This window comes from Triturus cristatus, chromosome 3_1, assembly GCF_964204655.1.
Source record: "Triturus cristatus chromosome 3_1, aTriCri1.1, whole genome shotgun sequence".
Lineage (NCBI taxonomy): Eukaryota > Metazoa > Chordata > Amphibia > Caudata > Salamandridae > Triturus > Triturus cristatus.
Genome location: NC_140583.1, coordinates 424,127,942 through 424,141,118, shown reverse-complemented (window position 1 = coordinate 424,141,118; position 13,177 = coordinate 424,127,942).

The following is a 13,177-nucleotide window of genomic DNA, read 5'->3' as shown; positions in this document are numbered from 1 at the left end:
ATTTTGCTAGGAGCGTTCAAGCACACCAGGTCAACGAGATCCTCGACCAGTTGCCGGAACTTTTCTAAGGGCGCATCAAGTGTGATCCTATCAAGCTACACATCAACAAATCCATCACTCCAGTCGCACTGTGACACAGGCGAGTCCCTTTTCACCTAAGGCCCTTGGTGGAAAAAGAGCTAGAAATTCTTGAGAAGCAAGGAGTAATCAAGAAGGTTTCAGGGCTGATGCTATGGTGTCCCTGATGGTAATATCCGAAAAACCCAAGCAGCCAGGTGCAATAAGCCTCTGTCTCGACATGAGGTTGCCCAACCAAGCCGTCAAAAGGGAATGCCACATCACACCTACAATGGATGATATCATTGCGGATGTCAACGGATCAAGGTGGTTTTCCAAGATCAACCTGAACGAAGGAAAGCCAACATTTAGTACCCACCTAGTGTTGCGTCGTTACAAACGACTGAACTTCGGGATCTCCTCTGCAGCGGAGGTATTCCAAAACACTATCCGCGAAATGTTGTCCAGGCTGCCCGGAATGATAAACATCAGTGATGAGATTTTAATCCATTTTGCCACGGCTGCTGACCATCACCGACATCTGAAGAGTACGTTACTTTGCCTCAGTGAACACGGCGCAACCCTCCACCGGGAAAAGTGTCTATTCTTTCAACTGTCGTTGGAGTACTTCGGGTACATGTTCAGCCAGGGAGGCTACCAAGTAGATCCAAAAAAGTCACAAGCCATCCGGAATGCTCCAGCCCCATCCACGCCTACCGAAATCAGGAGTTTCCTAGGCATGGCTACCTACTGCGGGAGGTTTATCCCCGATCTCGCCACCCGTGCTGAGCCACTGAGAGCACTCACGAAAACAGACGTCAAATGGCAGAGGGGACCGCGAGAAGAGGAGGCCTTTCAGAGCCTCAAGGATGCACTACTGGGAGAATCTACCCTCGCCTATTTTGACCCGGCAAAGCGGACTGAACTACTAGTGGATGCCAGTCCCGTGGGGCTGGGGGCGGTGCTTGCCCAGGAACAGGAACCAGGTTGGTGGGCAGCGTTGTCGTTTGCCAGCAAGTCGCTAACTCCCTGAGAAGCAAGATGCGCCCAGATTGAGTGGGAGGCGCAAGCGATAAAGTGGGCCTGCAACCATTTTCACCTGTACCTGACGGGCCAGCCGTTCACCGTGGTCACCGACCATCAGCCTCTGGTCCCCTTTTTTAAGGGGACAGCTCCGCACCCACCTTCCCGAATTGAGCGGTGAGCAGTGCAACTTCAACCGTACCAAACGGACGTGGCATACCTGCCGGGGGCGAAAAACCCGGTGGACTTTCTATCCCGACACCCAGCACCGACGGAAGAGGGGAATGACCGGAAGGGTCAGAGCAATACATCAATATGATCTCAGTGGCGGCGTGCCTTCAGGCGATGACGCTTGAGGAAATCAAGGAAGTCGCCAAGCAAGACACAAAATACACCCGGACTCTCCAAGCGGTCCAAGAAGGGTCGTGGAGGAATTACCTCCAACAAACCAACACATGGGCGCCTGAGGACAGAGAAGAGCTGACGAAGATCTGGAGGGTGAGGAGTGAGCTGAGGGCCACTGCAGATGGAATACTCCTGAGAGGTTCGAGGCTGGTAATCCCAAAGTCTCTAGGCACCAAGCAACCCAGCAAGCCCATGGAGGCCACCAAGGCGTGACAAAGATGAAGGCAAAGATGAGGGAAAAGGTCTGGTTTCCAGAACTCAAGGTGATGGTGGAAGACCTACTCCGCCGATGTCCAGCCTGCCAGATAACCAGCGCTCCTGAGAGGCGGACCCCGGTAATCACTTAAGAGGCCTGCACGATACCATGGTCAAAAGTAAACATGGATTTGGGGAGTTTCCCTGGAGGGAAACATGCGCTCATCCTCGTAGACGCATTCTCCAAATATCCCATAGTAGAACCAGTTGTGTTGACCGCTTTCACACATGTGGCCCGGTCCTGGAGAAGGTATTTGGCACATTCGGTTTTCCCCTGGAGATCAGGAGCGACAATGGGCCCCCATTCCACAGGGCAGAGTTTGCCGCTTTCCTCCGTCAGTGGGGGATTCACCACCGTCATGTCACGCCTCAATGGCCTCAGGCTAATGGGGATGTAGAATGTTTCATGAGGACCCTGAACAAAATGCTACGTATTGCAAATGTGGAACAAGTGGATCCGGAGTGGCGTGTTCACGGGTTCCTGAGGGAATACCGGAGCAACCCTCATTGCACCACGCTACGGAGTCCATGGTCTCTCATGTTCAACGGCCCACGGAGGGACCTGATCCCTATGTGTCCAGGTTGGACCTCTCCGCAGCTGGATGTCCAGGAAACCCAAGCGAGGTGAGAGCGACAGAACCATCGAGCAAGCATTCGGCGCTACGCTGCACCTAGGTCACTCTGACTCGGTTCCACAGTTATCCTCAAAGACCGCCAGCCGGGGGAACATTCCAGACCACCCACGAACCAGGCACCTGGACGGTTGTCACCAACAACAGAACTATGGTGACGGCTCGGAAGGGAAGCGAGGAAATCTCACGTAACATCTCCTGGTTCAAATAGGTCCCACCTGAGTCTTCGGAATTCGGCTCTCCAGCCCCGGTAAGCCCGAGCGGAAACATACAAAACCAGGATGAAGGCCGAGACAACACCCTGGAATCTATTCCCTCAAGCCCGCTACCTCCTGGTTCACCTCCGAGTGGGATGCTGGCCAGCGAACCCCCCCTGCAAAGCCAATCTCATTGCTACAGTCTGCGACCCAACTCTTGCCCCAGTCGACGTCTTCAGGACTTTGCATGCTAAGACTTTCTGACTTTTGCAACCGAACTGTATTTAGTAAGTGGACTTCGGAAGTTTGTTTTCAAGAACCAACTTGGGAAGGGATGTAATGTTTAGAGGGCTGGCAGTCTAGTCTGCCAGCTGGAACTGTAATCCATCTCATCCGCAGGCCAGGTGTGGCCTGCGGGGTTACAATACAAGGGATGAAGACGCACGTGGGGTCATCTCCCACACCAGAATCCATGAGTGTGCAGCCCCTCTTATTTCTAGGACATTGTATGTATCCATATATATGTATAGTTAGGTGGAGGCCTTACCTGATCTCTCCCCGAACCTCAGACTGCACAGATTACACTCTAGTTACTTCCTTTCTTTAACTGTAATTAACCTTTAACTAAATGCTGTTTATTTAACATGTTTTATTGTTTGGGCTGAGTCCAGTAAAAAGCAGGCCAGTGGTGCTGTTGCCCAGGGGGCCGCATGTAAAGGTCATGAGGGCTGCATGCGGCCACGGGCCGTACTTTGAGTATCACTGGTCTACAAGATTAAGGAATATTGACTGTACCCACGAATAATTGTCGTTTGAGCACACTTCCGTTTGAAGTTGGAATAGTTTTATTGTTCAGGGTGGGGACAATATTTGAAACCTTATACTTTCCAAGTTAATCAGAAATCCCAGACAAAGGGCCCAAGGGCAGATAGGGGTTACTGCGCCCCAAATGTAACAACTGGGGTCTATTCCAGTGGTATCCTGGAGTCTCAGTACTGCGGAACCCTTTACTGGGAGCCAAGAACCCCTTTTTAGCTCTTGATTTATGGTAGTGAGGCACAGCAGCACCAGGTTTAAAGAAGGGAGTTTCTGTGGGCTAGAGCTTAGGGCCTGATTTATATTGCGGCGAACGGATTATTCCAGCACAATAGTGACAAATATCCCATCCACCGAAATATTAATCTCATAGGATATAATGGAATTTATAATTTGGCGGCCAAGATATCCATCACTTTTGTGACTGAGTTACCCGTCCACCCAAATATAAATCAGACCCTTATACCTTAGAAACGCAACAACCAACACTTAATACATCACTGTCAAGTCAGTACTTTTCTTTACAAAAATTAATAAAAATACTTCATTACACATACTACTAAATATTGCTTACAAATATGTACAGAAAGGCAGGTGGAAATGCATCGGGTGACACCTTCTTAAGGGCCTCACAACTAAAGAAGGCATGCACTAAAGACCGCCCCAGAGGTCAGATAATCCTCTAAATGTACACTGTAGCTTTCAATAAAATGTAACCATACATGCTATGGCTCGCTATTAATATTGTTATTTTCAATATAACATTCAATAATGCAAAGTCTTCGGGTCTACAAATAAAAATCACTGCACACTAAAGACTAAAGATTAAGGGTTCCAGCTTCAGGAGTGATTGCATTAGTGTGAAAACAGTCTCCTTAGATCACCCTTTTGTAAACTTGGGAGACATAGGGTGACAACAATTTTGCGGTTGTGGCTCCTAGTAGGCACTTAGGCCACTTTCTCCTGGGTGACCTCCAAAGAAAATCAAAACACTGTGTGCAACCCAGTCCTATCCAGTGCGTATAGGAAAGGTGAGGGAGTACTGGTGCAGCACAGTTAAAAAAAAACTCCCAACAACTTACCAGAGAAAGGAAGAAAAACCAAAAGACGTGCTCTAAGAAGAAGTGTATAGATCAAGTCTGGGAACAACCATTTGTTGAAATCCTATGACCATGGGGGGCTCGATGAGTGGGGCTAGGGAGTGAAGGGAAGGTGACCAGGGATGTAGATTAAGAGGGAAAGCTCAGTCAAAGAGCTGGAGTGCTTTAAATCTAGGTGGCGTAAGGCAAGAGTGTTCCAAATGGGAAAAATGTCATAGAAGAGGTTGCCAAATATGGGTGAACTTCCTCTCTGTGTGGGTTATTTTATGAGAAAGTAATTCCATTGCTAGGACTTGTCACAGGCGTGTGAACCATTGAGCTGTGAGGGGAGCAGGAGGTTGTTTTCAGTGTAGGGCTATCAGTTGCTTGGCTGTCCCCAACATGTGGAAGATTAAATATCATTCAGCGCCTAACAGTAGCTTCAACCCCATCCCAGAGGGTATGTGTCGAGATGTGCGGGTGGGTTTAAGATTCTAAATAACTTGTTATCGCAGTGCAGATTGCCTACAGGATCTCGTTGAAGCTGCGGGAAAATCACCATCGTGGGGAGAGGCGAGTCAAGTCCCCCATTCTAGTCCAAGTCAGTTCTAAATGTGCATGGTTGCAGATTACAATATCAGAGATGAAGGAGGTGTTGAGGTCTCATAGTAAGGAGTGAGTGAGGAAGAAGTAGTCGATACGTAAAAATGACTGGTGAACATGGGATAAGAATGAAAAGTCCCTAGTGTCCGGATTGCGGTATATCCATCCAACACCTAGGCCCAGAAATGCAATGCCGCGTTTAAGGGATGCCAACATGGCATCAGTTATCTAGAAGAAGGCGACGCTGCGATCCGGAGAGGGGTTCCAGACCAAGTTAAAGTCCCCTCCCAGCCCTATATCTCCAACTTCTCCTTAAACAGGGTCTTGAGGAAAGCATCTTGTGCCTGATTGGGAGCATTTAGAAGAGTGAGGGGGCAGGGACCATGCTGTACAGTAAGCTTCAAGAAGTGGCCCTCCCCATCCTGGACTACTCGCAGAAAGAGGCCTTGCAGAAAATCGCAACCCCTGCTGTCTTGGTGGCCTCAGAGGCCCATGGGAGAAATGAGAGGTGCCATGCGAGGGGTGTCCTGATGGAGGAGATACATTTCTTGTAAGAAAATGACGTCAGCATCCTGTTGAAGGAGATATCGCCACACCTGTTTCCTTTTGTTGGGCGAATGGAGACCTCTTCCATTGAGTGTAAGGAATTTAACACTAGGAATTGTGGTCACTGGTCTCGGTTAAAAGTGAAGGCAGAGTACCCAGCTTGTCTAAGCAGCCTGAGGTTAATAAGTAAGTGGAAGGGAGAGAGCAAGTAGGACAGTGCAGAGAGTGGTAGTTGGGCCAGACTTGTCACTTCTGGAGTGCTGTGGGTGGGTGAGTAAGAAGGATAGGCTGGCAAATGGCATACCAGACACATCCATTCACCGCCAGGGATGGGAGACGTGATTAGGAGAGGGGACTGAATAGGGGGCGTGCCCTCAGGGTATTATACAACCTTGATGGAGAAAAGTGCACATTAAAAAAAAACAATAACTACAGGCCAACCGGGCTAAAACTGTAGATCCAGAGATGAAAGTGGCCAGCGCATGACAACTCCAACCAACCAGAGGAAGCCCCTCCCCAAATTCTGGATCAGATGGATGGGCCGACATCAGGAGTACATTTGATGCCCATCGGACCTCCAATGCCCACGACGGTCAGAGCCAGCAACGTAATATGAGGTCACACTGTAGGCATTGGTGTCTATGTGGATGGCAAGGAAGAGGTGGCTTGTAGTGGCGAGTGCCACCTATTGCCAAGTCAGGAAAAGGCGAGCTAGTATACAGACACCAAGGCCCACAGGACGCAGAGGGAGCAGACTGTCAACATTGGCCCGTACCATCCAGGGGTGCCTTGCATGGTGTGGCATGGGAAGCCGCTGAAAGCCCCGTGCAGAGAGGTGGAGGAGGACAAAGCAGATAAAACTGGTTCCGCTGGCTGGGGGTAGTAGAAGGCGGGACCAGGCTCCGATGATGTTGAATAATGTATTTCTTAGCTTCACAGGCCTGGAGGTCTGTACTGCATTTAGATTTAAAAGCGTTTCTGGAGGGCCCTGTAGTCTATGAAGATGATTGAGCCTGGCGGCTGCCAAGCTGGGCAGGGATGGGCTACCCAGTTGAAGATGAGGGCAAAGGGGTTGGCCCCACTGGTAGCGGCTATGGAGTACCAAAAGACTGTTGGTGATGGAACTTCTTCCATAAGGCATGCAGGATTGCCTCCTTCTCGACATAGAAGTGCACCCGCATGAGGATATTTGTAGGAGAATCTGGGTGCCCCAGCATTCCTGCAACCCTGTTGGTCCTGTCTAGCATTAGAGGGGAGGCATCTGGATCCCCCCGGATAGCATGTAGCAGGTCTGTTGTGAAGGATATGATGTCAGAGCCCTCCATACACCTTAGAATGCCCCTGATGGTAATATTGTTCTTCCGACTGTGATTTCCCATGTCTTCATGCTTTAATTGAAGGTCAATTTGCTGGTCTTCCAAGGTTGCCATCCTGCACCACAGGTACTCGCCAAGCCCATCGACATTGCATTTGATTTCGTGGATGTAGGATTTTAATTTTGTCTTAAGGGAGCCGATCGCTCAAAATTCTTGGAGGAAATTATCCATGTAGGCTTTGGTGAGGGGAGCTAATGGAGAGTCCGCCGGGGGAGGCTCCGGGCAAGTAGTCAATGAATCCATCATCGGCAAGTTTGCTTTTTGCCACAGGGAGATGACAGAGATGTCTTTAGCCATGGCTCCATATGTAGCTCTGGTGGATCTGCCTCTGGCATGTCAGGGTGCCAGCAGCGAGTTGGGGGCCCTCCACACAGACAACCAAAGGCACCAGCCGTATTGCCCCTAGATGGTGGGTTACCCCAGGCAAGGGAGAGTGGCGAGGGTCTCTGGGAAGATAGTGAAGGGTGAGGAGGTCTATCCCGGGGGACAGCAGTACTCAAAGTTCCTAGGCTCCAGTGGCACAATGGTCTAAGGAAGTCTTAAGCTCGTCACATTAAATGGTGGTAGACGTCAGCCGTTGGGGACGCCCACAATCCCCAGCTAGGTGGAGGGGCGAGTCAGGAATATCGAAAGGTACTCCGTTCATGGAGCTCAGGACTCAGCTATTGCCTCCAGGCCCCACTGAGCAGTCTTTCAATTATTAGCTGGTAAAGTACACACCTGGGCCAAAGGAGAGCATGCGCATCAGCATGGGTACCCCCTGGATGCCAAAGCCTGCCGTCCTACTCAAGCCTATGACTTCCGTGTGCTTACGCAGGGAGAGTCCACCACTGGTTCCAGGCCTCCACAGAGTTACAGGGGAAGCAGGGGTGGCAGTCCTCACCCCAGTCGCAGGTTGAAGGCTAAATCGCAGGGCCCCTCCAGCCTGATCTCAGTGTCCTGGGCACTAGGACAGCTCCCAAACACTGGACTGGGAACGCAACCAAAGTGCACCTCAAGGGGCCCAAGATGCTCATTCCTGCATGGGCTCCCACACTGTGCCTTCTCCCGGCCAGCTTCAGTGCACAGACAATGGCCTTCCGCAGGTTGTAACTCAGAACCTCAATCTCTGGTGCACAGTCCTATGCATTAACTGGGGGGGGGGGGAGGGCAGCAGCTAGCATCACGGTGCCTCCGCAGAGTTGTTGCAAGAGAGCCTGGTGGCCAGTCCTCACCACAGTCACGGGATGCAGGCTAGGCCACAGGGCCCCTCCAGCCCGACACCAGAGTGTGGTTATCAGGACAGTTCTCAAATGCTGGGCTGGTGGCCGCAACTAAAGTATACCTACTCGTAAATGCCCTTTGTGAATGCCGAAAGTCGTAAAGTTCAACTTTTGGTATTCGCAATGGGCACTTACGAGAAGTAAATGCCCTTTGTGAATACCAAAATCGTAAAGTTAGATTTTCATCTCACTTTGCCTTTGTGAATTGGGCCCCAAGTCTCTCCATAGTTCCCAGCTCAGGGCATCAGTCCCAGGTGCATAGTTCCATGCATATATCAGGAGGGTGGAAAGGCAGCAGCAAGCACAACAGTTCTCGGACCACTCCCATCCCAGGGGCCGCTGAGCCAACAGCATGCCGAACAGGTGCTAACATGCCAGCCACACCAGGACCTGTCCTCACTCACTGCATCAGCACCCCCAAGGGTCATCCAGACTGAGCATGCCGGTGTTCACTGAGGCACCGCCAGTAAAGAATGCCGCCCGGCTAAGGAGGGTGCAATCTGAGGATTCCACCAGGTCAAGGCCCTCACCGTGGTGTTACGGGGCTGGCCCTTCCCAACGTCGATGTTTGTCTGGCCTCTACCTCTCTCCCTGTTTCGTTGCACAGTGGGCCAGGAGATGTAAGGCTACCGGAGCCTCCGCTTCTCAGGCAATGATGCACCAACTGGGCACCAGTCCTCAGGCACAGCAAGCTACATAGGGCCGGGCCACTGGGGTCTGGAGGCCCAAGCAAGATGGTAGCAGCGCTGTCTCTGCTCGCATCCTCAAGGAGGGATGCAGCTTACAGCACTGGTGCAGGTCCTCCACCAGCAATAGAGACCCCATAGCCACAGGGAAATTAAAGCCTCTAGGCTGTCACTAGAGGGGTGGAATAATAGCCGCTATGCAGTAGATTGTGGCAGGAAAGGCCTCGGGGGTCCGGAGCTCCAGACATCCTATGCCATCTTAAGTCAGGCCACACCCCCACTTTCTTTTTTTAACCTACTGTAGGAATCATGGAGGCTCAAGTGCTACGCGGGAGACTAAGGGACATATGCATCAAGCTAATTACCGGTCGCCAAGGGGCCGATTCTGTGCATCGGCCTCTTTGTGACCAGTAATTAGCCATTTGAGATTGATCAAGCCAAATTTGCAAACACATTTAAGGAATAGCAATTTGCAATCGCTCAAATGCAATGCAAGAAGCAATCTGAGTTTGCGACTTCGCATTAAGGACTCTCAAATACCTAGATTTTCAAGGGGATTGTAATTTGCGATTCCTTTGAAAAATTGCAAAAACATGCATTGAGTGCCATGTGGCACACACACATGCCCTTAGGGGCACCCATGACCAAGAGGCCCTGCAGGGTAAATGAATGCTTTATACCAGGGCCACATAACACAACCTCGACTGAGAGACTCCTGAATCTGTTTAAGAGGAAGCAACTTAATCCAAGGTCCACACGAGATTGACAGACACACCTCAGCTAGAGTTGATAGGAACTTTTCTCAGGTCATTACCAATGACATGTTTAGGGCTTTTGGCAACTTCTCTGGTCTTGAGGTAACAACAGTAACTATAATTACAACAATAACATTAACAATAATACTAGTAGCAAACACCAATGGCACAGTAAAAAGTGCTATCTTTATGTTGAATGTTCAAGTCCAGGAAAGCTATTTTTGACTTATGTACAGTGGACGTAAAGGTCAAGTGTCACTGTATGTTGTTAAGTTATTCCATGAAATCATGGAAATTGGTCTCTGTACCAGACCAAATTAAGAAAATTTTATCAATGTACCGCTTCCAGCGTAGGCCATCCTCTCCGACATGGTGCACATCACACCCACCACCTACCAGCTGTTTTATACCCTTGGTAGCGATTTAACCCAGTCTTTTTTAGCCACCAGCAGCTAAGAAACCGTTACATGATGGGAGGGATGATTCTGGGTTTTACCATTGACTATTACAGTTTTTTAATCAGGCCCTAACCGGGCGATGCCCAGCACACACCGTCTTTTCTGCAAAATTCCCCTACTTGTTTATATAAGTACCCTTTTTCACCGATATCCACTTCAGCAGATCTCCACAGCAAGGTTCTCTGCTGTGTGCACTTCCATAGAATCACTGGCGATGGAAATAGAAAACATCTTTCATCCTTGGTTTTCCCCCAAAATGTTTTGAAATGTAATGCATTGGTTTTCCAGTCCTATTATCTACTTGGATGTAAATTACACACCTATGCAACATTCATTTGCTGGCGCACTCTCGCACAGAGTATATTCCGATTATCGGTACATATTGATAACATATAATGGGATCTCCCATACCTACAACAATCCCAAATAAGGCCTGCCGTGACGTTCTCCTTTACTGGCGGGCTATGCGGCAGTACTTAGGGGCATATTATCAAGACAGGCGATAAAATTATTGCTGCTTTAGCGGCAGAAAACTGCGGCTAAAATGGCGATAATGGGCTTGATAATAGGCTCTATGGAATTCCAATTGAAGCTCAGGTTAGATGTCCTTCACATCTAACATGGGCTTCAATTGGAATTCCATAGAGCATATTATCAAGCTCATTATCACCGTTTTAGCGGCAGTTTTCTGCCGCTAAAGTGGCGATAATTTTATCGCCTGTCTTGATAATATGCCCCAAGGTCCCACCGCACTGAGTGCTGGCCTCTTGACATTTTACGAGAAGAGACGGACTTGTGCTGTTCTTCCTTCCAATGCGTAGAGGCTGCACGCGATTGGGATTTCTTCATCCACCCAGAATCTTCCACATGACGGTATGTAACATGCACACACCCTTTCTTTGAATATGACTAATTCACCGCATGAGAACAGATTGTCTAAATATTTCCGTACAATTTCAGATACATCGATAGCCGTGCTAATGCGGACTTGGAATGCTATAGTCCATTAATCTTACTGGACTCCTATATATTGACGCACTTAACCCATCACAGGTGCAAGTTTGATTCGTACCCAGCTCAGTACAATTGTATGCCGGTAAAGCATCAGAACCCAGCGGTCCTTTAGCTTTGCCACACCCTTCTGATTCGACAGACTCATGCATTTTTCCTTACTTCTCCAGAGACCCATGCCATCACATGGTGTAATTTCCACTTTCTGGACCATGACTCCCTCCACCCCGGTTCCTGGCGGCAGGGTAGGTGACATAACCTGGCGTGACTCCACGCGGGACCCAATCGGTGTCCATTTTATGTTACCGTCAGGACTGTTGCTGTTAACCCTAAGTAAGAGGCCAGGTCACGGACCTGAGAACGTGGTATGTAGAGCACACTTTACCACATAGTGTAGATAGGTTGTTTTCTGATCCTGAAGAAGTGCCCAGATCCTCCTGACTAACAAGGCATGAAACATGTTGATCCTTAGAGTAGAGCTACATGACTAGACACTTAGGGGCATATGTATCAAGTTCCGTTTTTGCAATTCTCAAATAGCGATTTTTAGGGAATCGCTATTTGAGAATTGCAAAACGTGATGTAATAAAAAATTTGCAAATGTTTTGCGATTTCTTAGCATTCCTTAATTGCGATTAGCAAATTGCTAATCGCAATTAAGGAATACTTTCCCATTCATTCCTATGGGCCAGGAGGCCCATAGGAATGAATGGGAAGACATTCTCAATTAGCGATTCGCAATTAGAGAATCGCAAATTGAGAATGATTTCAAGGGTGCAAGGGTGTCATAAGGACACCCTGATGCACCCTTGAAATGAGCATGTGCGCGCATGTGGCGCACATACATGCCCTAAGGGCATGTATGTGCGCCACATGGCACTTTGAAAGATACCAAAAAATGCATCTTTCAAAGAAATCGCAAATTACCACCAACTTGAATTTGGTGGTAATTTGCGATTTTTTAAGGAGAAACCGCACAACTTGGGTGCTTGTTACATCGCATTTAAGGAATCGCAATTTGCAATTCCTTAAATGCAATCGCAAAATAGAGAATCGCAAATTTGCGATTCTCTAATTTGCGATGCCCTTTTGGGATGATACATCCCAAAAGGCCTTTTCCCATTCGCAAACGGGCCGATTCTGAGAATCGGCCCGTTTGCGAACGGGAAAAGGGCTTGATACATATGCCCCCTTATCTCTAGTACATAGCCACTCTACACCATTTTAATCAGGCAGTTTACCTTCTGAATAAATATCGACTAGGACTAACTGACCCGTTTTAATCCACTTTCACTCACATCTACACACACTAGGCCCCTCACCCCCATGCACCGACCAGCAGGAACAAAAGATCCCCGATAAAGAGCCCTGGTTCGGGAGCCCGTCAGGTATTGCAGCGCCGACCTGACGAGGGGCAAGCTCATATGATGAAGCATGATACCTAGTTCACTGGGTGTGTGAGAGCTCTAGTTCCACCAAGGGAACTTCCCCCCTCCCTTCTCTTCCCTTGGCTAAAATCGGGAGTAAGTGGAGGACCAGCTTGTCCTCACTTGTCATTCGCTCCCTTGGTACCTCTTCTACGTGCCAGAGGATCTTTGTACCCTGTTTTGTATACAGTCTCTTTGGGCTTGTACACTGGACCTCGTTAAACCAGCCCACCCTGTCCCCCCTTCTTGGAATACATTTCTTCATCCACCCAGAATCTTCCACATGACGGTATGTGCCATGCACACACCCTTTCTTTGAATATGACTAATTCACCGCATGAGAACAGATTGTCTAAATATTCCCGTACAATTTCAGCTACACCGATTGCCGCGCTAATTCGGACTTGGAACGCTATAGTTCATTAATCTTACAGGACTCCTATATATTGACGCACTTAACCCATCACAGGTGCAAGTTTGATTCGTACCCAGCTCAGTACAATTGTATGCCGGTAAGCATCAGAACCCAGCGGTCCTTTATCTTTGCCACACCCTTCTGATTCGATAGACTCATGCATTTTCCTTACTT